This window comes from Phyllobates terribilis, unplaced genomic scaffold, assembly GCF_046119375.1.
Source record: "Phyllobates terribilis strain yellow unplaced genomic scaffold, ASM4611937v1 Scaffold_108__1_contigs__length_5656254, whole genome shotgun sequence".
Taxonomy (NCBI): domain Eukaryota; kingdom Metazoa; phylum Chordata; class Amphibia; order Anura; family Dendrobatidae; genus Phyllobates; species Phyllobates terribilis.
This window is the reverse complement of record NW_027362868.1, coordinates 2,379,864-2,405,709: the sequence shown is the minus strand read 5'-3', so window position 1 is coordinate 2,405,709 and position 25,846 is coordinate 2,379,864. Positions and strand designations below refer to the sequence as shown.

General features: G+C 45.5%; 19 non-coding genes and 1 pseudogene across 19 annotated transcripts; all 20 read right to left on the bottom strand.

The window, feature by feature from the left end:
- Positions 1 to 1,089: 1,089 nt before the first annotated feature.
- Positions 1,090 to 1,280, bottom strand: LOC141199625 (U2 spliceosomal RNA). The gene has a single exon (XR_012271373.1). It is a non-coding gene; the product is annotated as a U2 spliceosomal RNA (small nuclear RNA).
- A 1,122-nt stretch (positions 1,281 to 2,402) lies between these two features.
- Positions 2,403 to 2,593, bottom strand: LOC141199624 (U2 spliceosomal RNA). Its single transcript, XR_012271372.1, has one exon. It is a non-coding gene; the product is annotated as a U2 spliceosomal RNA (small nuclear RNA).
- A 1,121-nt stretch (positions 2,594 to 3,714) lies between these two features.
- LOC141200759 (U2 spliceosomal RNA) lies at positions 3,715 to 3,905 on the bottom strand. Its single transcript, XR_012272470.1, has one exon. It is a non-coding gene; the product is annotated as a U2 spliceosomal RNA (small nuclear RNA).
- A 1,124-nt stretch (positions 3,906 to 5,029) lies between these two features.
- On the bottom strand, positions 5,030 to 5,220 carry LOC141199623 (U2 spliceosomal RNA). Its single transcript, XR_012271371.1, has one exon. It is a non-coding gene; the product is annotated as a U2 spliceosomal RNA (small nuclear RNA).
- Positions 5,221 to 6,345: 1,125 nt separating this feature from the next.
- Positions 6,346 to 6,536, bottom strand: LOC141199621 (U2 spliceosomal RNA). Its single transcript, XR_012271369.1, has one exon. It is a non-coding gene; the product is annotated as a U2 spliceosomal RNA (small nuclear RNA).
- Positions 6,537 to 7,659: 1,123 nt separating this feature from the next.
- LOC141200279 (U2 spliceosomal RNA) lies at positions 7,660 to 7,850 on the bottom strand. Its single transcript, XR_012272004.1, has one exon. It is a non-coding gene; the product is annotated as a U2 spliceosomal RNA (small nuclear RNA).
- A 1,121-nt stretch (positions 7,851 to 8,971) lies between these two features.
- LOC141200382 (U2 spliceosomal RNA) lies at positions 8,972 to 9,162 on the bottom strand. Its single transcript, XR_012272104.1, has one exon. It is a non-coding gene; the product is annotated as a U2 spliceosomal RNA (small nuclear RNA).
- Positions 9,163 to 10,285: 1,123 nt separating this feature from the next.
- Positions 10,286 to 10,467, bottom strand: LOC141200791 (U2 spliceosomal RNA). Its single transcript, XR_012272501.1, has one exon. It is a non-coding gene; the product is annotated as a U2 spliceosomal RNA (small nuclear RNA).
- Positions 10,468 to 10,991: 524 nt separating this feature from the next.
- Positions 10,992 to 11,107, bottom strand: LOC141201009 (U2 spliceosomal RNA; annotated as a pseudogene).
- Positions 11,108 to 12,228: 1,121 nt separating this feature from the next.
- LOC141199620 (U2 spliceosomal RNA) lies at positions 12,229 to 12,419 on the bottom strand. The gene has a single exon (XR_012271368.1). It is a non-coding gene; the product is annotated as a U2 spliceosomal RNA (small nuclear RNA).
- Positions 12,420 to 13,539: 1,120 nt separating this feature from the next.
- Positions 13,540 to 13,730, bottom strand: LOC141199619 (U2 spliceosomal RNA). Its single transcript, XR_012271367.1, has one exon. It is a non-coding gene; the product is annotated as a U2 spliceosomal RNA (small nuclear RNA).
- Positions 13,731 to 14,852: 1,122 nt separating this feature from the next.
- Positions 14,853 to 15,043, bottom strand: LOC141199618 (U2 spliceosomal RNA). Its single transcript, XR_012271366.1, has one exon. It is a non-coding gene; the product is annotated as a U2 spliceosomal RNA (small nuclear RNA).
- Positions 15,044 to 16,163: 1,120 nt separating this feature from the next.
- On the bottom strand, positions 16,164 to 16,354 carry LOC141199617 (U2 spliceosomal RNA). Its single transcript, XR_012271365.1, has one exon. It is a non-coding gene; the product is annotated as a U2 spliceosomal RNA (small nuclear RNA).
- Positions 16,355 to 17,476: 1,122 nt separating this feature from the next.
- On the bottom strand, positions 17,477 to 17,667 carry LOC141199614 (U2 spliceosomal RNA). Its single transcript, XR_012271363.1, has one exon. It is a non-coding gene; the product is annotated as a U2 spliceosomal RNA (small nuclear RNA).
- A 1,120-nt stretch (positions 17,668 to 18,787) lies between these two features.
- Positions 18,788 to 18,978, bottom strand: LOC141199613 (U2 spliceosomal RNA). Its single transcript, XR_012271362.1, has one exon. It is a non-coding gene; the product is annotated as a U2 spliceosomal RNA (small nuclear RNA).
- Positions 18,979 to 20,098: 1,120 nt separating this feature from the next.
- LOC141199612 (U2 spliceosomal RNA) lies at positions 20,099 to 20,289 on the bottom strand. Its single transcript, XR_012271361.1, has one exon. It is a non-coding gene; the product is annotated as a U2 spliceosomal RNA (small nuclear RNA).
- A 1,120-nt stretch (positions 20,290 to 21,409) lies between these two features.
- Positions 21,410 to 21,600, bottom strand: LOC141199611 (U2 spliceosomal RNA). The gene has a single exon (XR_012271360.1). It is a non-coding gene; the product is annotated as a U2 spliceosomal RNA (small nuclear RNA).
- Positions 21,601 to 22,721: 1,121 nt separating this feature from the next.
- LOC141200780 (U2 spliceosomal RNA) lies at positions 22,722 to 22,912 on the bottom strand. Its single transcript, XR_012272490.1, has one exon. It is a non-coding gene; the product is annotated as a U2 spliceosomal RNA (small nuclear RNA).
- A 1,118-nt stretch (positions 22,913 to 24,030) lies between these two features.
- LOC141199610 (U2 spliceosomal RNA) lies at positions 24,031 to 24,221 on the bottom strand. The gene has a single exon (XR_012271359.1). It is a non-coding gene; the product is annotated as a U2 spliceosomal RNA (small nuclear RNA).
- A 1,122-nt stretch (positions 24,222 to 25,343) lies between these two features.
- Positions 25,344 to 25,534, bottom strand: LOC141199608 (U2 spliceosomal RNA). Its single transcript, XR_012271357.1, has one exon. It is a non-coding gene; the product is annotated as a U2 spliceosomal RNA (small nuclear RNA).
- Positions 25,535 to 25,846: the final 312 nt, after the last annotated feature.

The following is a 25,846-nucleotide window of genomic DNA, read 5'->3' as shown; positions in this document are numbered from 1 at the left end:
CCAAGGATTCTGAAAAGTCCATTTGTGGAGATGGCCACCTGGACTCCCGTTAAGAAGACATGCTGTCAACCTCTAGATCCCTCACATGCCTGCACTTTTCGGCTTGCTGCTGCTGCAATCCACGCGTTTTAGATCTGCATAACTCCACCTCTTTTAGCACAGTACCCTCAACCCCCGGCTGTTCCCACCCGCCTCAACACCGTTGGAAGGGAGGAGAACCAATTAAGGCGGGGGGGGGGTGGAACGAGCAGCTGTCTACCCTTAGCAGGAGGGTTGCTGATTAATTACCTCTCCTGCTGCTGCTGCTGCTGGCTGTCCAGCAGCAGACTGAAGGTGGCTGCTGCTGTGCGCAGGTATATAAAGGCTCAGAGCCTATTATGACACGCGCAGCCAGCGTTCCATTGCCACATTCCGTCTACTGCAGGCGGGATACCTGGATGGCTGAATGTCACTGAGAAGCTCACAGAGACCGCCATAAGCAACAGTTTAAAAGAATGCCACAGACTAATCAACCAAACTTTTTGGGTTGGTTTCTCTTTTATAGTCTGCAGGCATTAAATGAAAGAAGTCAGTGTTCCAGCAGAGGGAGACAACGTTTCAGAAAAGGCATTGTAGCAAACGAAAAAAGAAATTTTAAGCGCAGCAGAGTAACCAGCTCACATACCTGTTAGCTCAGGTGAGTTTAAAAGGCTGCTGTTGATAACAAGGGCATTTGCTAAATAGATGGTGTGTGTGCAACAATATACTGAAAGGTCAATTATATTGTGCAGCTTATCTCACCACCTGTAGTTATTTAGGTGAAAGCTCCAAAATGCTTGCCTAATATGTCTGTTTATCCAAAAGGAAGTATAGAGGGAGAGCTAGATAGATAGCATTGCATTACATTACATTACATGGCAATGCAATGCACAGTTGCTGAAGTTGAACCAAAATGAGCTTGTCATCTGGCTTCTGCAACTTTTAACATGAAAAATCCAATGAGGAGAAGAAAAGCAAAGCCAAAGAGTCCATCCCAAAATCCGACAAACAAGCAAAATGAACAAAAAGCATTGAATTCAATTCTTTCTGATTTTAGAAACTGCATTAAAGAAGGGGTGCACCGGTCCTGGAGATACTGCAATACCAGGTCAATGCGTGGAGTGGACAGAGCAAGCTCTTTTTCCATCTCCCTGTTCTAAAAATCCATTTAATATATGGTCCCCAGATAGGGGACGTATCAGATATTAAACTGATAAGAACAGATACTACACTTGATCTTAGCCAAAAGGCCGAGAAGCGATAACCAGAATTGGTTTCCGACTACGGTGCCACCCAAGGATTCTGAAAAGTCCATTTGTGGAGATGGCCACCTGGACTCCCGTTAAGAAGACATGCTGTCAACCTCTAGATCCCTCACATGCCTGCACTTTTCGGCTTGCTGCTGCTGCAATCCACGCGTTTTAGATCTGCATAACTCCACCTCTTTTAGCACAGTACCCTCAACCCCCGGCTGTTCCCACCCGCCTCAACACCGTTGGAAGGGAGGAGAACCAATTAAGGCGGGGGGGGGGGGTGGAACGAGCAGCTGTCTACCCTTAGCAGGAGGGTTGCTGATTAATTACCTCTCCTGCTGCTGCTGCTGCTGGCTGTCCAGCAGCAGACTGAAGGTGGCTGCTGCTGTGCGCAGGTATATAAAGGCTCAGAGCCTATTATGACACGCGCAGCCAGCGTTCCATTGCCACATTCCGTCTACTGCAGGCGGGATACCTGGATGGCTGAATGTCACTGAGAAGCTCACAGAGACCGCCATAAGCAACAGTTTAAAAGAATGCCACAGACTAATCAACCAAACTTTTTGGGTTGGTTTCTCTTTTATAGTCTGCAGGCATTAAATGAAAGAAGTCAGTGTTCCAGCAGAGGGAGACAACGTTTCAGAAAAGGCATTGTAGCAAACGAAAAAAGAAATTTTAAGCGCAGCAGAGTAACCAGCTCACATACCTGTTAGCTCAGGTGAGTTTAAAAGGCTGCTGTTGATAACAAGGGCATTTGCTAAATAGATGGTGTGTGTGCAACAATATACTGAAAGGTCAATTATATTGTGCAGCTTATCTCACCACCTGTAGTTATTTAGGTGAAAGCTCCAAAATGCTTGCCTACTATGTCTGTTTATCCAAAAGGAAGTATAGAGGGAGAGCTAGATAGATAGCATTGCATTACATTACATTACATGGCAATGCAATGCACAGTTGCTGAAGTTGAACCAAAATGAGCTTGTCATCTGGCTTCGGCAACTTTTAACATGAAAAATCCAATGAGGAGAAGAAAAGCAAAGCCAAAGAGTCCATCCCAAAATCCGACAAACAAGCAAAATGAACAAAAAGCATTGAATTCAATTCTTTCTGATTTTAGAAACTGCATTAAAGAAGGGGTGCACCGGTCCTGGAGATACTGCAATACCAGGTCAATGCGTGGAGTGGACAGAGCAAGCTCTTTTTCCATCTCCCTGTTCTAAAAATCCATTTAATATATGGTCCCCAGATAGGGGACGTATCAGATATTAAACTGATAAGAACAGATACTACACTTGATCTTAGCCAAAAGGCCGAGAAGCGATAACCAGAATTGGTTTCCGACTACGGTGCCACCCAAGGATTCTGAAAAGTCCATTTGTGGAGATGGCCACCTGGACTCCCGTTAAGAAGACATGCTGTCAACCTCTAGATCCCTCACATGCCTGCACTTTTCGGCTTGCTGCTGCTGCAATCCACGCGTTTTAGATCTGCATAACTCCACCTCTTTTAGCACAGTACCCTCAACCCCCGGCTGTTCCCACCCGCCTCAACACCGTTGGAAGGGAGGAGAACCAATTAAGGCGGGGGGGGGGGTGGATCGAGCAGCTGTCTACCCTTAGCAGGAGGGTTGCTGATTAATTACCTCTCCTGCTGCTGCTGCTGCTGGCTGTCCAGCAGCAGACTGAAGGTGGCTGCTGCTGTGCGCAGGTATATAAAGGCTCAGAGCCTATTATGACACGCGCAGCCAGCGTTCCATTGCCACATTCCGTCTACTGCAGGCGGGATACCTGGATGGCTGAATGTCACTGAGAAGCTCACAGAGACCGCCATAAGCAACAGTTTAAAAGAATGCCACAGACTAATCAACCAAACTTTTTGGGTTGGTTTCTCTTTTATAGTCTGCAGGCATTAAATGAAAGAAGTCAGTGTTCCAGCAGAGGGAGACAACGTTTCAGAAAAGGCATTGTAGCAAACCAAAAAAGAAATTTTAAGCGCAGCAGAGTAACCAGCTCACATACCTGTTAGCTCAGGTGAGTTTAAAAGGCTGCTGTTGATAACAAGGGCATTTGCTAAATAGATGGTGTGTGTGCAACAATATACTGAAAGGTCAATTATATTGTGCAGCTTATCTCACCACCTGTAGTTATTTAGGTGAAAGCTCCAAAATGCTTGCCTACTATGTCTGTTTATCCAAAAGGAAGTATAGAGGGAGAGCTAGATAGATAGCATTGCATTACATTACATTACATGGCAATGCAATGCACAGTTGCTGAAGTTGAACCAAAATGAGCTTGTCATCTGGCTTCTGCAACTTTTAACATGAAAAATCCAATGAGGAGAAAAAAAGCAAAGCCAAAGAGTCCATCCCAAAATCCGACAAACAAGCAAAATGAACAAAAAGCATTGAATTCAATTCTTTCTGATTTTAGAAACTGCATTAAAGAAGGGGTGCACCGGTCCTGGAGATACTGCAATACCAGGTCAATGCGTGGAGTGGACAGAGCAAGCTCTTTTTCCATCTCCCTGTTCTAAAAATCCATTTAATATATGGTCCCCAGATAGGGGACGTATCAGATATTAAACTGATAAGAACAGATACTACACTTGATCTTAGCCAAAAGGCCGAGTAGCGATAACCAGAATTGGTTTCCGACTACGGTGCCACCCAAGGATTCTGAAAAGTCCATTTGTGGAGATGGCCACCTGGACTCCCGTTAAGAAGACATGCTGTCAACCTCTAGATCCCTCACATGCCTGCACTTTTCGGCTTGCTGCTGCTGCAATCCACGCGTTTTAGATCTGCATAACTCCACCTCTTTTAGCACAGTACCCTCAACCCCCGGCTGTTCCCACCCGCCTCAACACCGTTGGAAGGGAGGAGAACCAATTAAGGCGGGGGGGGGGGGGGTGGAACGAGCAGCTGTCTACCCTTAGCAGGAGGGTTGCTGATTAATTACCTCTCCTGCTGCTGCTGCTGCTGGCTGTCCAGCAGCAGACTGAAGGTGGCTGCTGCTGTGCGCAGGTATATAAAGGCTCAGAGCCTATTATGACACGCGCAGCCAGCGTTCCATTGCCACATTCCGTCTACTGCAGGCGGGATACCTGGATGGCTGAATGTCACTGAGAAGCTCACAGAGACCGCCATAAGCAACAGTTTAAAAGAATGCCACAGACTAATCAACCAAACTTTTAGGGTTGGTTTCTCTTTTATAGTCTGCAGGCATTAAATGAAAGAAGTCAGTGTTCCAGCAGAGGGAGACAACGTTTCAGAAAAGGCATTGTAGCAAACCAAAAAAGAAATTTTAAGCGCAGCAGAGTAACCAGCTCACATACCTGTTAGCTCAGGTGAGTTTAAAAGGCTGCTGTTGATAACAAGGGCATTTGCTAAATAGATGGTGTGTGTGCAACAATATACTGAAAGGTCAATTATATTGTGCAGCTTATCTCACCACCTGTAGTTATTAAGGTGAAAGCTCCAAAATGCTTGCCTAATATGTCTGTTTATCCAAAAGGAAGTATAGAGGGAGAGCTAGATAGATAGCATTGCATTACATTACATTACATGGCAATGCAATGCACAGTTGCTGAAGTTGAACCAAAATGAGCTTGTCATCTGGCTTCTGCAACTTTTAACATGAAAAATCCAATGAGGAGAAGAAAAGCAAAGCCAAAGAGTCCATCCCAAAATCCGACAAACAAGCAAAATGAACAAAAAGCATTGAATTCAATTCTTTCTGATTTTAGAAACTGCATTAAAGAAGGGGTGCACCGGTCCTGGAGATACTGCAATACCAGGTCAATGCGTGGAGTGGACAGAGCAAGCTCTTTTTCCATCTCCCTGTTCTAAAAATCCATTTAATATATGGTCCCCAGATAGGGGACGTATCAGATATTAAACTGATAAGAACAGATACTACACTTGATCTTAGCCAAAAGGCCGAGAAGCGATAACCAGAATTGGTTTCCGACTACGGTGCCACCCAAGGATTCTGAAAAGTCCATTTGTGGAGATGGCCACCTGGACTCCCGTTAAGAAGACATGCTGTCAACCTCTAGATCCCTCACATGCCTGCACTTTTCGGCTTGCTGCTGCTGCAATCCACACGTTTTAGATCTGCATAACTCCACCTCTTTTAGCACAGTACCCTCAACCCCCGGCTGTTCCCACCCGCCTCAACACCGTTGGAAGGGAGGAGAACCAATTAAGGCGGGGGGGGGGGGGGGTGGAACGAGCAGCTGTCTACCCTTAGCAGGAGGGTTGCTGATTAATTACCTCTCCTGCTGCTGCTGCTGCTGGCTGTCCAGCAGCAGACTGAAGGTGGCTGCTGCTGTGCGCAGGTATATAAAGGCTCAGAGCCTATTATGACACGCGCAGCCAGCGTTCCATTGCCACATTCCGTCTACTGCAGGCGGGATACCTGGATGGCTGAATGTCACTGAGAAGCTCACAGAGACCGCCATAAGCAACAGTTTAAAAGAATGCCACAGACTAATCAACCAAACTTTTTGGGTTGGTTTCTCTTTTATAGTCTGCAGGCATTAAATGAAAGAAGTCAGTGTTCCAGCAGAGGGAGACAACGTTTCAGAAAAGGCATTGTAGCAAACCAAAAAAGAAATTTTAAGCGCAGCAGAGTAACCAGCTCACATACCTGTTAGCTCAGGTGAGTTTAAAAGGCTGCTGTTGATAACAAGGGCATTTGCTAAATAGATGGTGTGTGTGCAACAATATACTGAAAGGTCAATTATATTGTGCAGCTTATCTCACCACCTGTAGTTATTTAGGTGAAAGCTCCAAAATGCTTGCCTAATATGTCTGTTTATCCAAAAGGAAGTATAGAGGGAGAGCTAGATAGATAGCATTGCATTACATTACATTACATGGCAATGCAATGCACAGTTGCTGAAGTTGAACCAAAATGAGCTTGTCATCTGGCTTCGGCAACTTTTAACATGAAAAATCCAATGAGGAGAAGAAAAGCAAAGCCAAAGAGTCCATCCCAAAATCCGACAAACAAGCAAAATGAACAAAAAGCATTGAATTCAATTGTTTCTGATTTTAGAAACTGCATTAAAGAAGGGGTGCACCGGTCCTGGAGATACTGCAATACCAGGTCAATGCGTGGAGTGGACAGAGCAAGCTCTTTTTCCATCTCCCTGTTCTAAAAATCCATTTAATATATGGTCCCCAGATAGGGGACGTATCAGATATTAAACTGATAAGAACAGATACTACACTTGATCTTAGCCAAAAGGCCGAGAAGCGATAACCAGAATTGGTTTCCGACTACGGTGCCACCCAAGGATTCTGAAAAGTCCATTTGTGGAGATGGCCACCTGGACTCCCGTTAAGAAGACATGCTGTCAACCTCTAGATCCCTCACATGCCTGCACTTTTCGGCTTGCTGCTGCTGCAATCCACGCGTTTTAGATCTGCATAACTCCACCTCTTTTAGCACAGTACCCTCAACCCCCGGCTGTTCCCACCCGCCTCAACACCGTTGGAAGGGAGGAGAACCAATTAAGGCGGGGGGGGGGGGGTGGAACGAGCAGCTGTCTACCCTTAGCAGGAGGGTTGCTGATTAATTACCTCTCCTGCTGCTGCTGCTGCTGGCTGTCCAGCAGCAGACTGAAGGTGGCTGCTGCTGTGCGCAGGTATATAAAGGCTCAGAGCCTATTATGACACGCGCAGCCAGCGTTCCATTGCCACATTCCGTCTACTGCAGGCGGGATACCTGGATGGCTGAATGTCACTGAGAAGCTCACAGAGACCGCCATAAGCAACAGTTTAAAAGAATGCCACAGACTAATCAACCAAACTTTTTGGGTTGGTTTCTCTTTTATAGTCTGCAGGCATTAAATGAAAGAAGTCAGTGTTCCAGCAGAGGGAGACAACGTTTCAGAAAAGGCATTGTAGCAAACCAAAAAAGAAATTTTAAGCGCAGCAGAGTAACCAGCTCACATACCTGTTAGCTCAGGTGAGTTTAAAAGGCTGCTGTTGATAACAAGGGCATTTGCTAAATAGATGGTGTGTGTGCAACAATATACTGAAAGGTCAATTATATTGTGCAGCTTATCTCACCACCTGTAGTTATTTAGGTGAAAGCTCCAAAATGCTTGCCTAATATGTCTGTTTATCCAAAAGGAAGTATAGAGGGAGAGCTAGATAGATAGCATTGCATTACATTACATTACATGGCAATGCAATGCACAGTTGCTGAAGTTGAACCAAAATGAGCTTGTCATCTGGCTTCTGCAACTTTTAACATGAAAAATCCAATGAGGAGAAGAAAAGCAAAGCCAAAGAGTCCATCCCAAAATCCGACAAACAAGCAAAATGAACAAAAAGCATTGAATTCAATTCTTTCTGATTTTAGAAACTGCATTAAAGAAGGGGTGCACCGGTCCTGGAGATACTGCAATACCAGGTCAATGCATGGAGTGGACAGAGCAAGCTCTTTTTCCATCTCCCTGTTCTAAAAATCCATTTAATATATGGTCCCCAGATAGGGGACGTATCAGATATTAAACTGATAAGAACAGATACTACACTTGATCTTAGCCAAAAGGCCGAGAAGCGATAACCAGAATTGGTTTCCGACTACGGTGCCACCCAAGGATTCTGAAAAGTCCATTTGTGGAGATGGCCACCTGGACTCCCGTTAAGAAGACATGCTGTCAACCTCTAGATCCCTCACATGCCTGTACTTTTCGGCTTGCTGCTGCTGCAATCCACGCGTTTTAGATCTGCATAACTCCACCTCTTTTAGCACAGTACCCACAACCCCCGGCTGTTCCCACCCGCCTCAACACCGTGGGAAGGGAGGAGAACCAATTAAGGCGGGGGGGGGGGTGGAACGAGCAGCTGTCTACCCTTAGCAGGAGGGTTGCTGATTAATTACCTCTCCTGCTGCTGCTGCTGCTGGCTGTCCAGCAGCAGACTGAAGGTGGCTGCTGCTGTGCGCAGGTATATAAAGGCTCAGAGCCTATTATGACACGCGCAGCCAGCGTTCCATTGCCACATTCCGTCTACTGCAGGCGGGATACCTGGATGGCTGAATGTCACTGAGAAGCTCACAGAGACCGCCATAAGCAACAGTTTAAAAGAATGCCACAGACTAATCAACCAAACTTTTTGGGTTGGTTTCTCTTTTATAGTCTGCAGGCATTAAATGAAAGAAGTCAGTGTTCCAGCAGAGGGAGACAACGTTTCAGAAAAGGCATTGTAGCAAACCAAAAAAGAAATTTTAAGCGCAGCAGAGTAACCAGCTCACATACCTGTTAGCTCAGGTGAGTTTAAAAGGCTGCTGTTGATAACAAGGGCATTTGCTAAATAGATGGTGTGTGTGCAACAATATACTGAAAGGTCAATTATATTGTGCAGCTTATCTCACCACCTGTAGTTATTTAGGTGAAAGCTCCAAAATGCTTGCCTAATATGTCTGTTTATCCAAAAGGAAGTATAGAGGGAGAGCTAGATAGATAGCATTGCATTACATTACATTACATGGCAATGCAATGCACAGTTGCTGAAGTTGAACCAAAATGAGCTTGTCATCTGGCTTCTGCAACTTTTAACATGAAAAATCCAATGAGGAGAAGAAAAGCAAAGCCAAAGAGTCCATCCCAAAATCCGACAAACAAGCAAAATGAACAAAAAGCATTGAATTCAATTCTTTCTGATTTTAGAAACTGCATTAAAGAAGGGGTGCACCGGTCCTGGAGATACTGCAATACCAGGTCAATGCGTGGAGTGGACAGAGCAAGCTCTTTTTCCATCTCCCTGTTCTAAAAATCCATTTAATATATGGTCCCCAGATAGGGGACGTATCAGATATTAAACTGATAAGAACAGATACTACACTTGATCTTAGCCAAAAGGCCGAGAAGCGAAAACCAGAATTGGTTTCCGACTACGGTGCCACCCAAGGATTCTGAAAAGTCCATTTGTGGAGATGGCCACCTGGACTCCCGTTAAGAAGACATGCTGTCAACCTCTAGATCCCTCACATGCCTGCACTTTTCGGCTTGCTGCTGCTGCAATCCACGCGTTTTAGATCTGCATAACTCCACCTCTTTTAGCACAGTACCCTCAACCCCCGGCTGTTCCCACCCGCCTCAACACCGTTGGAAGGGAGGAGAACCAATTAAGGCGGGGGGGGGGGGGTGGAACGAGCAGCTGTCTACCCTTAGCAGGAGGGTTGCTGATTAATTACCTCTCCTGCTGCTGCTGCTGCTGGCTGTCCAGCAGCAGACTGAAGGTGGCTGCTGCTGTGCGCAGGTATATAAAGGCTCAGAGCCTATTATGACACGCGCAGCCAGCGTTCCATTGCCACATTCCGTCTACTGCAGGCGGGATACCTGGATGGCTGAATGTCACTGAGAAGCTCACAGAGACCGCCATAAGCAACAGTTTAAAAGAATGCCACAGACTAATCAACCAAACTTTTTGGGTTGGTTTCTCTTTTATAGTCTGCAGGCATTAAATGAAAGAAGTCAGTGTTCCAGCAGAGGGAGACAACGTTTCAGAAAAGGCATTGTAGCAAACCAAAAATGAAATTTTAAGCGCAGCAGAGTAACCAGCTCACATACCTGTTAGGTCAGGTGAGTTTAAAAGGCTGCTGTTGATAACAAGGGCATTTGCTAAATAGATGGTGTGTGTGCAACAATATACTGAAAGGTCAATTATATTGTGCAGCTTATCTCACCACCTGTAGTTATTTAGGTGAAAGCTCCAAAATGCTTGCCTAATATGTCTGTTTATCCAAAAGGAAGTATAGAGGGAGAGCTAGATAGATAGCATTGCATTACATTACATTACATGGCAATGCAATGCACAGTTGCTGAAGTTGAACCAAAATGAGCTTGTCATCTGGCTTCTGCAACTTTTAACATGAAAAATCCAATGAGGAGAAGAAAAGCAAAGCCAAAGAGTCCATCCCAAAATCCGACAAACAAGCAAAATGAACAAAAAGCATTGAATTCAATTCTTTCTGATTTTAGAAACTGCATTAAAGAAGGGGTGCACCGGTCCTGGAGATACTGCAATACCAGGTCAATGCGTGGAGTGGACAGAGCAAGCTCTTTTTCCATCTCCCTGTTCTAAAAATCCATTTAATATATGGTCCCCAGATAGGGGACATATCAGATATTAAACTGATAAGAACAGATTTTTTGATTGAAGCTGCATCCAAGGCACTGAAAAATGTGACCGAAGTCACACCAAAACAGCGCACGAGGCGAGGATTCATGTGGACCCTTCCCGGAGGAGAGGGTCCCCAATAAACCATCCCCATCCCTCCGAGCCAGAAGGCCTCAGCGAGGGTCAGGGATCTCCGATGCTCTCCCTAGCCGAAGCCGGAGAAGAGCCGTTTTCGTGCTCCCAGCTTCCATCTAGGCTGCCACCCTAGTGGAGCTGGAGCCTGTGTTGGTTTCTCAGCCCAAAGCTGACCGGACCTCCGACCGGGTTTATAAAAATTCCCCTTCATAGCCCGGAGGCCAGGAATAGGGGGGGTTGCTCAGAAAGTATGATTGGCAAAGGTGCGGCGTGCTACGAAACCAAGTCTTTCTGGGGTTCCCAGTCCCAGTAAGCTTGGACTCCCACCAGGGCGCCTACTCCTGGGGCACATTGCTCCAAAGCCCTCACACTTACCCAAACTAGTGACTTCGATCCTGGAGGGCCATGTTTTCCATCAGATAACTCTATGAGCCACCTGGCGTACTAACAAGTGCACCAAACCAGTGTGTAATATGCATCAATTTACTAGGGCAGCCCAAGGACAAAACTGCCTTTTCAAATGATACTACACTTGATCTTAGCCAAAAGGCCGAGAAGCGATAACCAGAATTGGTTTCCGACTACGGTGCCACCCAAGGATTCTGAAAAGTCCATTTGTGGAGATGGCCACCTGGACTCCCGTTAAGAAGACATGCTGTCAACCTCTAGATCCCTCACATGCCTGCACTTTTCGGCTTGCTGCTGCTGCAATCCACGCGTTTTAGATCTGCATAACTCCACCTCTTTTAGCACAGTACCCTCAACCCCCGGCTGTTCCCACCCGCCTCAACACCGTTGGAAGGGAGGAGAACCAATTAAGGCGGGGGGGGGGGTGGAACGAGCAGCTGTCTACCCTTAGCAGGGGGGTTGCTGATTAATTACCTCTCCTGCTGCTGCTGCTGCTGGCTGTCCAGCAGCAGACTGAAGGTGGCTGCTGCTGTGCGCAGGTATATAAAGGCTCAGAGCCTATTATGACATGCGCAGCCAGCGTTCCATTGCCACATTCCGTCTACTGCAGGCGGGATACCTGGATGGCTGAATGTCACTGAGAAGCTCACAGAGACCGCCATAAGCAACAGTTTAAAAGAATGCCACAGACTAATCAACCAAACTTTTTGGGTTGGTTTCTCTTTTATAGTCTGCAGGCATTAAATGAAAGAAGTCAGTGTTCCAGCAGAGGGAGACAACGTTTCAGAAAAGGCATTGTAGCAAACCAAAAAAGAAATTTTAAGCGCAGCAGAGTAACCAACTCACATACCTGTTAGCTCAGGTGAGTTTAAAAGGCTGCTGTTGATAACAAGGGCATTTGCTAAATAGATGGTGTGTGTGCAACAATATACTGAAAGGTCAATTATATTGTGCAGCTTATCTCACCACCTGTAGTTATTTAGGTGAAAGCTCCAAAATGCTTGCCTAATATGTCTGTTTATCCAAAAGGAAGTATAGAGGGAGAGCTAGATAGATAGCATTGCATTACATTACATTACATGGCAATGCAATGCACAGTTGCTGAAGTTGAACCAAAATGAGCTTGTCATCTGGCTTCTGCAACTTTTAACATGAAAAATCCAATGAGGAGAAGAAAAGCAAAGCCAAAGAGTCCATCCCAAAATCCGACAAACAAGCAAAATGAACAAAAAGCATTGAATTCAATTCTTTCTGATTTTAGAAACTGCATTAAAGAAGGGGTGCACCGGTCCTGGAGATACTGCAATACCAGGTCAATGCGTGGAGTGGACAGAGCAAGCTCTTTTTCCATCTCCCTGTTCTAAAAATCCATTTAATATATGGTCCCCAGATAGGGGACGTATCAGATATTAAACTGATAAGAACAGATACTACACTTGATCTTAGCCAAAAGGCCGAGAAGCGATAACCAGAATTGGTTTCCGACTACGGTGCCACCCAAGGATTCTGAAAAGTCCATTTGTGGAGATGGCCACCTGGACTCCCGTTAAGAAGACATGCTGTCAACCTCTAGATCCCTCACATGCCTGCACTTTTCGGCTTGCTGCTGCTGCAATCCACGCGTTTAAGATCTGCATAACTCCACCTCTTTTAGCACAGTACCCTCAACCCCCGGCTGTTCCCACCCGCCTCAACACCGTTGGAAGGGAGGAGAACCAATTAAGGCGGGGGGGGGGTGGAACGAGCAGCTGTCTACCCTTAGCAGGAGGGTTGCTGATTAATTACCTCTCCTGCTGCTGCTGCTGCTGGCTGTCCAGCAGCAGACTGAAGGTGGCTGCTGCTGTGCGCAGGTATATAAAGGCTCAGAGCCTATTATGACACGCGCAGCCAGCGTTCCATTGCCACATTCCGTCTACTGCAGGCGGGATACCTGGATGGCTGAATGTCACTGAGAAGCTCACAGAGACCGCCATAAGCAACAGTTTAAAAGAATGCCACAGACTAATCAACCAAACTTTTTGGGTTGGTTTCTCTTTTATAGTCTGCAGGCATTAAATGAAAGAAGTCAGTGTTCCAGCAGAGGGAGACAACGTTTCAGAAAAGGCATTGTAGCAAACCAAAAAAGAAATTTTAAGCGCAGCAGAGTAACCAGCTCACATACCTGTTAGCTCAGGTGAGTTTAAAAGGCTGCTGTTGATAACAAGGGCATTTGCTAAATAGATGGTGTGTGTGCAACAATATACTGAAAGGTCAATTATATTGTGCAGCTTATCTCACCACCTGTAGTTATTTAGGTGAAAGCTCCAAAATGCTTGCCTAATATGTCTGTTTATCCAAATGGAAGTATAGAGGGAGAGCTAGATAGATAGCATTGCATTACATTACATTACATGGCAATGCAATGCACAGTTGCTGAAGTTGAACCAAAATGAGCTTGTCATCTGGCTTCTGCAACTTTTAACATGAAAAATCCAATGAGGAGAAGAAAAGCAAAGCCAAAGAGTCCATCCCAAAATCCGACAAACAAGCAAAATGAACAAAAAGCATTGAATTCAATTCTTTCTGATTTTAGAAACTGCATTAAAGAAGGGGTGCACCGGTCCTGGAGATACTGCAATACCAGGTCAATGCGTGGAGTGGACAGAGCAAGCTCTTTTTCCATCTCCCTGTTCTAAAAATCCATTTAATATATGGTCCCCAGATAGGGGACGTATCAGATATTAAACTGATAAGAACAGATACTACACTTGATCTTAGCCAAAAGGCCGAGAAGCGATAACCAGAATTGGTTTCCGACTACGGTGCCACCCAAGGATTCTGAAAAGTCCATTTGTGGAGATGGCCACCTGGACTCCCGTTAAGAAGACATGCTGTCAACCTCTAGATCCCTCACATGCCTGCACTTTTCGGCTTGCTGCTGCTGCAATCCACGCGTTTTAGATCTGCATAACTCCACCTCTTTTAGCACAGTACCCTCAACCCCCGGCTGTTCCCACCCGCCTCAACACCGTTGGAAGGGAGGAGAACCAATTAAGGCGGGGGGGGGGGGTGGAACGAGCAGCTGTCTACCCTTAGCAGGAGGGTTGCTGATTAATTACCTCTCCTGCTGCTGCTGCTGCTGGCTGTCCAGCAGCAGACTGAAGGTGGCTGCTGCTGTGCGCAGGTATATAAAGGCTCAGAGCCTATTATGACACGCGCAGCCAGCGTTCCATTGCCACATTCCGTCTACTGCAGGCGGGATACCTGGATGGCTGAATGTCACTGAGAAGCTCACAGAGACCGCCATAAGCAACAGTTTAAAAGAATGCCACAGACTAATCAACCAAACTTTTTGGGTTGGTTTCTCTTTTATAGTCTGCAGGCATTAAATGAAAGAAGTCAGTGTTCCAGCAGAGGGAGACAACGTTTCAGAAAAGGCATTGTAGCAAACCAAAAAAGAAATTTTAAGCGCAGCAGAGTAACCAGCTCACATACCTGTTAGCTCAGGTGAGTTTAAAAGGCTGCTGTTGATAACAAGGGCATTTGCTAAATAGATGGTGTGTGTGCAACAATATACTGAAAGGTCAATTATATTGTGCAGCTTATCTCACCACCTGTAGTTATTAAGGTGAAAGCTCCAAAATGCTTGCCTAATATGTCTGTTTATCCAAAAGGAAGTATAGAGGGAGAGCTAGATAGATAGCATTGCATTACATTACATTACATGGCAATGCAATGCACAGTTGCTGAAGTTGAACCAAAATGAGCTTGTCATCTGGCTTCTGCAACTTTTAACATGAAAAATCCAATGAGGAGAAGAAAAGCAAAGCCAAAGAGTCCATCCCAAAATCCGACAAACAAGCAAAATGAACAAAAAGCATTGAATTCAATTCTTTCTGATTTTAGAAACTGCATTAAAGAAGGGGTGCACCGGTCCTGGAGATACTGCAATACCAGGTCAATGCGTGGAGTGGACAGAGCAAGCTCTTTTTCCATCTCCCTGTTCTAAAAATCCATTTAATATATGGTCCCCAGATAGGGGACGTATCAGATATTAAACTGATAAGAACAGATACTACACTTGATCTTAGCCAAAAGGCCGAGAAGCGATAACCAGAATTGGTTTCCGACTACGGTGCCACCCAAGGATTCTGAAAAGTCCATTTGTGGAGATGGCCACCTGGACTCCCGTTAAGAAGACATGCTGTCAACCTCTAGATCCCTCACATGCCTTCACTTTTCGGCTTGCTGCTGCTGCAATCCACGCGTTTTAGATCTGCATAACTCCACCTCTTTTAGCACAGTACCCTCAACCCCCGGCTGTTCCCACCCGCCTCAACACCGTTGGAAGGGAGGAGAACCAATTAAGGCGGGGGGGGGGTGGAACGAGCAGCTGTCTACCCTTAGCAGGAGGGTTGCTGATTAATTACCTCTCCTGCTGCTGCTGCTGCTGGCTGTCCAGCAGCAGACTGAAGGTGGCTGCTGCTGTGCGCAGGTATATAAAGGCTCAGAGCCTATTATGACACGCGCAGCCAGCGTTCCATTGCCACATTCCGTCTACTGCAGGCGGGATACCTGGATGGCTGAATGTCACTGAGAAGCTCACAGAGACCGCCATAAGCAACAGTTTAAAAGAATGCCACAGACTAATCAACCAAACTTTTTGGGTTGGTTTCTCTTTTATAGTCTGCAGGCATTAAATGAAAGAAGTCAGTGTTCCAGCAGAGGGAGACAACGTTTCAGAAAAGGCATTGTAGCAAACCAAAAAAGAAATTTTAAGCGCAGCAGAGTATCCAGCTCACATACCTGTTAGCTCAGGTGAGTTTAAAAGGCTGCTGTTGATAACAAGGGCATTTGCTAAATAGATGGTGTGTGTGCAACAATATACTGAAAGGTCAATTATATTGTGCAGCTTATCTCACCACCTGTAGTTATTTAGGTGAAAGCTCCAAAATGCTTGCCTAATATGTCTGTTTATCCAAAAGGAAGTATAGAGGGAGAGCTAGATAGATAGCATTGCATTACATTACATTACATGGCAATGCAATGCACAGTTGCTGAAGTTGAACCAAAATGAGCTTGTCATCTGGCTTCTGCAACTTTTAACATGAAAAATCCAATGAGGAGAAGAAAAGCAAAGCCAAAGAGTCCATCCCAAAATCCGACAAACAAGCAAAATGAACAAAAAGCATTGAATTCAATTCTTTCTGATTTTAGAAACTGCATTAAAGAAGGGGTGCACCGGTCCTGGAGATACTGCAATACCAGGTCAATGCGTGGAGTGGACAGAGCAAGCTCTTTTTCCATCTCCCTGTTCTAAAAATCCATTTAATATATGGTCCCCAGATAGGGGACGTATCAGATATTAAACTGATAAGAACAGATACTACACTTGATCTTAGCCAAAAGGCCGAGAAGCGATAACCAGAATTGGTTTCCGACTACGGTGCCACCCAAGGATTCTGAAAAGTCCATTTGTGGAGATGGCCACCTGGACTCCCGTTAAGAAGACATGCTGTCAACCTCTAGATCCCTCACATGCCTGCACTTTTCGGCTTGCTGCTGCTGCAATCCACGCGTTTTAGATCTGCATAACTCCACCTCTTTTAGCACAGTACCCTCAACCCCCGGCTGTTCCCACCCGCCTCAACACCGTTGGAAGGGAGGAGAACCAATTAAGGCGGGGGGGGGGGGTGGAACGAGCAGCTGTCTACCCTTAGCAGGAGGGTTGCTGATTAATTACCTCTCCTGCTGCTGCTGCTGCTGGCTGTCCAGCAGCAGACTGAAGGTGGCTGCTGCTGTGCGCAGGTATATAAAGGCTCAGAGCCTATTATGACACGCGCAGCCAGCGTTCCATTGCCACATTCCGTCTACTGCAGGCGGGATACCTGGATGGCTGAATGTCACTGAGAAGCTCACAGAGACCGCCATAAGCAACAGTTTAAAAGAATGCCACAGACTAATCAACCAAACTTTTTGGGTTGGTTTCTCTTTTATAGTCTGCAGGCATTAAATGAAAGAAGTCAGTGTTCCAGCAGAGGGAGACAACGTTTCAGAAAAGGCATTGTAGCAAACCAAAAAAGAAATTTTAAGCGCAGCAGAGTAACCAGCTCACATACCTGTTAGCTCAGGTGAGTTTAAAAGGCTGCTGTTGATAACAAGGGCATTTGCTAAATAGATGGTGTGTGTGCAACAATATACTGAAAGGTCAATTATATTGTGCAGCTTATCTCACCACCTGTAGTTATTAAGGTGAAAGCTCCAAAATGCTTGCCTAATATGTCTGTTTATCCAAAAGGAAGTATAGAGGGAGAGCTAGATAGATAGCATTGCATTACATTACATTACATGGCAATGCAATGCACAGTTGCTGAAGTTGAACCAAAATGAGCTTGTCATCTGGCTTCTGCAACTTTTAACATGAAAAATCCAATGAGGAGAAGAAAAGCAAAGCCAAAGAGTCCATCCCAAAATCCGACAAACAAGCAAAATGAACAAAAAGCATTGAATTCAATTCTTTCTGATTTTAGAAACTGCATTAAAGAAGGGGTGCACCGGTCCTGGAGATACTGCAATACCAGGTCAATGCGTGGAGTGGACAGAGCAAGCTCTTTTTCCATCTCCCTGTTCTAAAAATCCATTTAATATATGGTCCCCAGATAGGGGACGTATCAGATATTAAACTGATAAGAACAGATACTACACTTGATCTTAGCCAAAAGGCCGAGAAGCGATAACCAGAATTGGTTTCCGACTACGGTGCCACCCAAGGATTCTGAAAAGTCCATTTGTGGAGATGGCCACCTGGACTCCCGTTAAGAAGACATGCTGTCAACCTCTAGATCCCTCACATGCCTTCACTTTTCGGCTTGCTGCTGCTGCAATCCACGCGTTTTAGATCTGCATAACTCCACCTCTTTTAGCACAGTACCCTCAACCCCCGGCTGTTCCCACCCGCCTCAACACCGTTGGAAGGGAGGAGAACCAATTAAGGCGGGGGGGGGGTGGAACGAGCAGCTGTCTACCCTTAGCAGGAGGGTTGCTGATTAATTACCTCTCCTGCTGCTGCTGCTGCTGGCTGTCCAGCAGCAGACTGAAGGTGGCTGCTGCTGTGCGCAGGTATATAAAGGCTCAGAGCCTATTATGACACGCGCAGCCAGCGTTCCATTGCCACATTCCGTCTACTGCAGGCGGGATACCTGGATGGCTGAATGTCACTGAGAAGCTCACAGAGACCGCCATAAGCAACAGTTTAAAAGAATGCCACAGACTAATCAACCAAACTTTTTGGGTTGGTTTCTCTTTTATAGTCTGCAGGCATTAAATGAAAGAAGTCAGTGTTCCAGCAGAGGGAGACAACGTTTCAGAAAAGGCATTGTAGCAAACCAAAAAAGAAATTTTAAGCGCAGCAGAGTATCCAGCTCACATACCTGTTAGCTCAGGTGAGTTTAAAAGGCTGCTGTTGATAACAAGGGCATTTGCTAAATAGATGGTGTGTGTGCAACAATATACTGAAAGGTCAATTATATTGTGCAGCTTATCTCACCACCTGTAGTTATTTAGGTGAAAGCTCCAAAATGCTTGCCTAATATGTCTGTTTATCCAAAAGGAAGTATAGAGGGAGAGCTAGATAGATAGCATTGCATTACATTACATTACATGGCAATGCAATGCACAGTTGCTGAAGTTGAACCAAAATGAGCTTGTCATCTGGCTTCTGCAACTTTTAACATGAAAAATCCAATGAGGAGAAGAAAAGCAAAGCCAAAGAGTCCATCCCAAAATCCGACAAACAAGCAAAATGAACAAAAAGCATTGAATTCAATTCTTTCTGATTTTAGAAACTGCATTAAAGAAGGGGTGCACCGGTCCTGGAGATACTGCAATACCAGGTCAATGCGTGGAGTGGACAGAGCAAGCTCTTTTTCCATCTCCCTGTTCTAAAAATCCATTTAATATATGGTCCCCAGATAGGGGACGTATCAGATATTAAACTGATAAGAACAGATACTACACTTGATCTTAGCCAAAAGGCCGAGAAGCGATAACCAGAATTGGTTTCCGACTACGGTGCCACCCAAGGATTCTGAAAAGTCCATTTGTGGAGATGGCCACCTGGACTCCCGTTAAGAAGACATGCTGTCAACCTCTAGATCCCTCACATGCCTGCACTTTTCGGCTTGCTGCTGCTGCAATCCACGCGTTTTAGATCTGCATAACTCCACCTCTTTTAGCACAGTACCCTCAACCCCCGGCTGTTCCCACCTGCCTCAACACCGTTGGAAGGGAGGAGAACCAATTAAGGCGGGGGGGGGGTGGAACGAGCAGCTGTCTACCCTTAGCAGGAGGGTTGCTGATTAATTACCTCTCCTGCTGCTGCTGCTGCTGGCTGTCCAGCAGCAGACTGAAGGTGGCTGCTGCTGTGCGCAGGTATATAAAGGCTCAGAGCCTATTATGACACGCGCAGCCAGCGTTCCATTGCCACATTCCGTCTACTGCAGGCGGGATACCTGGATGGCTGAATGTCACTGAGAAGCTCACAGAGACCGCCATAAGCAACAGTTTAAAAGAATGCCACAGACTAATCAACCAAACTTTTTGGGTTGGTTTCTCTTTTATAGTCTGCAGGCATTAAATGAAAGAAGTCAGTGTTCCAGCAGAGGGAGACAACGTTTCAGAAAAGGCATTGTAGCAAACCAAAAAAGAAATTTTAAGCGCAGCAGAGTAACCAGCTCACATACCTGTTAGCTCAGGTGAGTTTAAAAGGCTGCTGTTGATAACAAGGGCATTTGCTAAATAGATGGTGTGTGTGCAACAATATACTGAAAGGTCAATTATATTGTGCAGCTTATCTCACCACCTGTAGTTATTTAGGTGAAAGCTCCAAAATGCTTGCCTAATATGTCTGTTTATCCAAAAGGAAGTATAGAGGGAGAGCTAGATAGATAGCATTGCATTACATTACATTACATGGCAATGCAATGCACAGTTGCTGAAGTTGAACCAAAATGAGCTTGTCATCTGGCTTCTGCAACTTTTAACATGAAAAATCCAATGAGGAGAAGAAAAGCAAAGCCAAAGAGTCCATCCCAAAATCCGACAAACAAGCAAAATGAACAAAAAGCATTGAATTCAATTCTTTCTGATTTTAGAAACTGCATTAAAGAAGGGGTGCACCGGTCCTGGAGATACTGCAATACCAGGTCAATGCGTGGAGTGGACAGAGCAAGCTCTTTTTCCATCTCCCTGTTCTAAAAATCCATTTAATATATGGTCCCCAGATAGGGGACGTATCAGATATTAAACTGATAAGAACAGATACTACACTTGATCTTAGCCAAAAGGCCGAGAAGCGATAACCAGAATTGGTTTCCGACTACGGTGCCACCCAAGGATTCTGAAAAGTCCATTTGTGGAGATGGCCACCTGGACTCCCGTTAAGAAGACATGCTGTCAACCTCTAGATCCCTCACATGCCTTCACTTTTCGGCTTGCTGCTGCTGCAATCCACGCGTTTTAGATCTGCATAACTCCACCTCTTTTAGCACAGTACCCTCAACCCCCGGCTGTTCCCACCCGCCTCAACACCGTTGGAAGGGAGGAGAACCAATTAAGGCGGGGGGGGGGTGGAACGAGCAGCTGTCTACCCTTAGCAGGAGGGTTGCTGATTAATTACCTCTCCTGCTGCTGCTGCTGCTGGCTGTCCAGCAGCAGACTGAAGGTGGCTGCTGCTGTGCGCAGGTATATAAAGGCTCAGAGCCTATTATGACACGCGCAGCCAGCGTTCCATTGCCACATTCCGTCTACTGCAGGCGGGATACCTGGATGGCTGAATGTCACTGAGAAGCTCACAGAGACCGCCATAAGCAACAGTTTAAAAGAATGCCACAGACTAATCAACCAAACTTTTTGGGTTGGTTTCTCTTTTATAGTCTGCAGGCATTAAATGAAAGAAGTCAGTGTTCCAGCAGAGGGAGACAACGTTTCAGAAAAGGCATTGTAGCAAACCAAAAAAGAAATTTTAAGCGCAGCAGAGTATCCAGCTCACATACCTGTTAGCTCAGGTGAGTTTAAAAGGCTGCTGTTGATAACAAGGGCATTTGCTAAATAGATGGTGTGTGTGCAACAATATACTGAAAGGTCAATTATATTGTGCAGCTTATCTCACCACCTGTAGTTATTTAGGTGAAAGCTCCAAAATGCTTGCCTAATATGTCTGTTTATCCAAAAGGAAGTATAGAGGGAGAGCTAGATAGATAGCATTGCATTACATTACATTACATGGCAATGCAATGCACAGTTGCTGAAGTTGAACCAAAATGAGCTTGTCATCTGGCTTCTGCAACTTTTAACATGAAAAATCCAATGAGGAGAAGAAAAGCAAAGCCAAAGAGTCCATCCCAAAATCCGACAAACAAGCAAAATGAACAAAAAGCATTGAATTCAATTCTTTCTGATTTTAGAAACTGCATTAAAGAAGGGGTGCACCGGTCCTGGAGATACTGCAATACCAGGTCAATGCGTGGAGTGGACAGAGCAAGCTCTTTTTCCATCTCCCTGTTCTAAAAATCCATTTAATATATGGTCCCCAGATAGGGGACGTATCAGATATTAAACTGATAAGAACAGATACTACACTTGATCTTAGCCAAAAGGCCGAGAAGCGATAACCAGAATTGGTTTCCGACTACGGTGCCACCCAAGGATTCTGAAAAGTCCATTTGTGGAGATGGCCACCTGGACTCCCGTTAAGAAGACATGCTGTCAACCTCTAGATCCCTCACATGCCTGCACTTTTCGGCTTGCTGCTGCTGCAATCCACGCGTTTTAGATCTGCATAACTCCACCTCTTTTAGCACAGTACCCTCAACCCCCGGCTGTTCCCACCCGCCTCAACACCGTTGGAAGGGAGGAGAACCAATTAAGGCGGGGGGGGGGGTGGAACAAGCAGCTGTCTACCCTTAGCAGGAGGGTTGCTGATTAATTACCTCTCCTGCTGCTGCTGCTGCTGGCTGTCCAGCAGCAGACTGAAGGTGGCTGCTGCTGTGCGCAGGTATATAAAGGCTCAGAGCCTATTATGACAGGCGCAGCCAGCGTTCCATTGCCACATTCCGTCTACTGCAGGCGGGATACCTGGATGGCTGAATGTCACTGAGAAGCTCACAGAGACCGCCATAAGCAACAGTTTAAAAGAATGCCACAGACTAATCAACCAAACTTTTTGGGTTGGTTTCTCTTTTATAGTCTGCAGGCATTAAATGAAAGAAGTCAGTGTTCCAGCAGAGGGAGACAACGTTTCAGAAAAGGCATTGTAGCAAACCAAAAAAGAAATTTTAAGCGCAGCAGAGTAACCAGCTCACATACCTGTTAGCTCAGGTGAGTTTAAAAGGCTGCTGTTGATAACAAGGGCATTTGCTAAATAGATGGTGTGTGTGCAACAATATACTGAAAGGTCAATTATATTGTGCAGCTTATCTCACCACCTGTAGTTATTTAGGTGAAAGCTCCAAAATGCTTGCCTAATATGTCTGTTTATCCAAAAGGAAGTATAGAGGGAGAGCTAGATAGATAGCATTGCATTACATTACATTACATGGCAATGCAATGCACAGTTGCTGAAGTTGAACCAAAATAAGCTTGTCATCTGGCTTCTGCAACTTTTAACTTGAAAAATCCAATGAGGAGAAGAAAAGCAAAGCCAAAGAGTCCATCCCAAAATCCGACAAACAAGCAAAATGAACAAAAAGCATTGAATTCAATTCTTTCTGATTTTAGAAACTGCATTAAAGAAGGGGTGCACCGGTCCTGGAGATACTACAATACCAGGTCAATGCGTGGAGTGGACAGAGCAAGCTCTTTTTCCATCTCCCTGTTCTAAAAATCCATTTAATATATGGTCCCTAGATAGGGGACGTATCAGATATTAAACTGATAAGAACTGATACTACACTTGATCTTAGCCAAAAGGCCGAGAAGCGATAACCAGAATTGGTTTCCGACTACGGTGCCACCCAAGGATTCTGAAAAGTCCATTTGTGGAGATGGCCACCTGGACTCCCGTTAAGAAGACATGCTGTCAACCTCTAGATCCCTCACATGCCTGCACTTTTCGGCTTGCTGCTGCTGCAATCCACGCGTTTTAGATCTGCATAACTCCACCTCTTTTAGCACAGTACCCTCAACCCCCGGCTGTTCCCACCCGCCTCAACACCGTTGGAAGGGAGGAGAACCAATTAAGGCGGGGGGGGGGGTGGAACGAGCAGCTGTCTACCCTTAGCAGGAGGGTTGCTGATTAATTACCTCTCCTGCTGCTGCTGCTGGCTGTCCAGCAGCAGACTGAAGGTGGCTGCTGCTGTGCGCAGGTATATAAAGGCTCAGAGCCTATTATGACACGCGCAGCCAGCGTTCCATTGCCACATTCCGTCTACTGCAGGCGGGATACCTGGATGGCTGAATGTCACTGAGAAGCTCACAGAGACCGCCATAAGCAACAGTTTAAAAGAATGCCACAGACTAATCAACCAAACTTTTTGGGTTGGTTTCTCTTTTATAGTCTGCAGGCATTAAATGAAAGAAGTCAGTGTTCCAGCAGAGGGAGACAACGTTTCAGAAAAGGCATTGTAGCAAACCAAAAAAGAAATTTTAAGCGCAGCAGAGTAACCAGCTCACATACCTGTTAGCTCAGGTGAGTTTAAAAGGCTGCTGTTGATAACAAGGGCATTTGCTAAATAGATGGTGTGTGTGCAACAATATACTGAAAGGTCAATTATATTGTGCAGCTTATCTCACCACCTGTAGTTATTTAGGTGAAAGCTCCAAAATGCTTGCCTAATATGTCTGTTTATCCAAATGGAAGTATAGAGGGAGAGCTAGGTAGATAGCATTGCATTACATTACATTACATGGCAATGCAATGCACAGTTGCTGAAGTTGAACCAAAATGAGCTTGTCATCTGGCTTCTGCAACTTTTAACATGAAAAATCCAATGAGGAGAAGAAAAGCAAAGCCAAAGAGTCCATCCCAAAATCCGACAAACAAGCAAAATGAACAAAAAGCATTGAATTCAATTCTTTCTGATTTTAGAAACTGCATTAAAGAAGGGGTGCACCGGTCCTGGAGATACTGCAATACCAGGTCAATGCGTGGAGTGGACAGAGCAAGCTCTTTTTCCATCTCCCTGTTCTAAAAATCCATTTAATATATGGTCCCCAGATAGGGGACGTATCAGATATTAAACTGATAAGAACAGATACTACACTTGATCTTAGCCAAAAGGCCGAGAAGCGATAACCAGAATTGGTTTCCGACTACGGTGCCACCCAAGGATTCTGAAAAGTCCATTTGTGGAGATGGCCACCTGGACTCCCGTTAAGAAGACATGCTGTCAACCTCTAGATCCCTCACATGCCTGCACTTTTCGGCTTGCTGCTGCTGCAATCCACGCGTTTTAGATCTGCATAACTCCACCTCTTTTAGCACAGTACCCTCAACCCCCGGCTGTTCCCACCCGCCTCAACACCGTTGGAAGGGAGGAGAACCAATTAAGGCGGGGGGGGGGGGTGGAACGAGCAGCTGTCTACCCTTAGCAGGAGGGTTGCTGATTAATTACCTCTCCTGCTGCTGCTGCTGCTGGCTGTCCAGCAGCAGACTGAAGGTGGCTGCTGCTGTGCGCAGGTATATAAAGGCTCAGAGCCTATTATGACACGCGCAGCCAGCGTTCCATTGCCACATTCCGTCTACTGCAGGCGGGATACCTGGATGGCTGAATGTCACTGAGAAGCTCACAGAGACCGCCATAAGCAACAGTTTAAAAGAATGCCACAGACTAATCAACCAAACTTTTTGGGTTGGTTTCTCTTTTATAGTCTGCAGGCATTAAATGAAAGAAGTCAGTGTTCCAGCAGAGGGAGACAACGTTTCAGAAAAGGCATTGTAGCAAACCAAAAAAGAAATTTTAAGCGCAGCAGAGTAACCAGCTCACATACCTGTTAGCTCAGGTGAGTTTAAAAGGCTGCTGTTGATAACAAGGGCATTTGCTAAATAGATGGTGTGTGTGCAACAATATACTGAAAGGTCAATTATATTGTGCAGCTTATCTCACCACCTGTAGTTATTTAGGTGAAAGCTCCAAAATGCTTGCCTAATATGTCTGTTTATCCAAAAGGAAGTATAGAGGGAGAGCTAGATAGATAGCATTGCATTACATTACATTACATGGCAATGCAATGCACAGTTGCTGAAGTTGAACCAAAATGAGCTTGTCATCTGGCTTCTGCAACTTTTAACATGAAAAATCCAATGAGGAGAAGAAAAGCAAAGCCAAAGAGTCCATCCCAAAATCCGACAAACAAGCAAAATGAACAAAAAGCATTGAATTCAATTCTTTCTGATTTTAGAAACTGCATTAAAGAAGGGGTGCACCGGTCCTGGAGATACTGCAATACCAGGTCAATGCGTGGAGTGGACAGAGCAAGCTCTTTTTCCATCTCCCTGTTCTAAAAATCCATTTAATATATGGTCCCCAGATAGGGGACGTATCAGATATTAAACTGATAAGAACAGATACTACACTTGATCTTAGCCAAAAGGCCGAGAAGCGATAACCAGAATTGGTTTCCGACTACGGTGCCACCCAAGGATTCTGAAAAGTCCATTTGTGGAGATGGCCACCTGGACTCCCGTTAAGAAGACATGCTGTCAACCTCTAGATCCCTCACATGCCTTCACTTTTCGGCTTGCTGCTGCTGCAATCCACGCGTTTTAGATCTGCATAACTCCACCTCTTTTAGCACAGTACCCTCAACCCCCGGCTGTTCCCACCCGCCTCAACACCGTTGGAAGGGAGGAGAACCAATTAAGGCGGGGGGGGGGTGGAACGAGCAGCTGTCTACCCTTAGCAGGAGGGTTGCTGAT